The sequence below is a fragment of the Aplysia californica genome, unplaced genomic scaffold (genome assembly GCF_000002075.1).
Source record: "Aplysia californica isolate F4 #8 unplaced genomic scaffold, AplCal3.0 scaffold01349, whole genome shotgun sequence".
Taxonomy (NCBI): domain Eukaryota; kingdom Metazoa; phylum Mollusca; class Gastropoda; order Aplysiida; family Aplysiidae; genus Aplysia; species Aplysia californica.
In genome coordinates this window covers 76048-77239 of record NW_004798619.1, presented here as the reverse complement: position 1 = coordinate 77239, position 1192 = coordinate 76048, and positions in this window count along the sequence as shown.

Sequence of the window (1192 nt, the reverse complement as noted above, 5' to 3'; positions counted from 1 at the left end):
CAACCAACCAACCAACCAACCAACCAACCAACCAACCAACCAACCAACCAACCAAGCCACCAACCAACCAACGAACGAACGAACGAGCAAAACATTTTTTTAAAGGATGAAATAAAAAACCCCCATACAAAACAAAAAAAGCGTAATGGATTCATTCAGACGATGTTGCATCAAGTCTGCAACTAAACAAACGGATCCGTCCAGTGGTTATGCCACAGTAGCCTTTCCCGATGTGTCTATGTCCAAAAGTTGCCTACTATTACGCCTTGTCTTAAATAAAAATCCCATTTTTTGTTCACTTAACAAGGAATGTGGATACTTGTTACTCTCTAGTCCTCAGTTGACGAGATGTCTGTTGTACAGGAGTCCTACAACTGGCTTTGCCCATTTTATGTCAAAATTGCTCTTTTGGGACAGATTTAAGTTGTATTTTTATTTTTAAAATATTTATTTATCTATTATTTATTTATTTATTTGTAATGTTTTTAAAATGTATATATCTTCATTGGAGTCAAGCGAAACACATCGACGCGCAACGTTCGTGTAATGTCCAGCAGTGTAGTTGATTGAACTAAATTGAAATGTGAAATTGTACCGGTTTAATGCCCCTATTAACACGTATTAGGTTATTTAAGAGGAGAGATCTCCCGAGTTAAACGTCCATCTCCGAAAGGACCGAGCCAGGTGGGAAATTCGTATAAAGTGCATTTCCCTAGGAGCTGAGACTCGAACCCCCGAAGTTTCAATCTCATGGTTACGGCCAGTCTGTGCTACCGACGCCACTTGAACAACTAGTATAACAAAGGTACAACGAAATGGAATTGGCACTCATATGACCCAATGCAGTCGTAAAACCTCTACTAAAACTAAAAACTAAACGAAATGGAAAAACTGTTTACGTCTCTGTTTTGATTGTTAAGCCAAGATTTCTGACATTTCTTCGTTGGCATTTCATAAGGTTTTTGACTCTTTATTCCTCTTCAGAAGTAGCCGTTTGTGATGTTTTTAATGTCACGTTTGACCTGCAAAGTTATTTAAATGCCAGGTTAATTGATTTGTATGTACCTACAGCCTACAGTGACCAACGAAACCTCCTTTTCTTCCACCCTCCGAGTCTCTCTGTCGCTTTCTTTCTCTCTCTCTCCCTCAATCTGTATCTATCTATTTCTCTCTCTCTCTCTCTCTCTCTCTC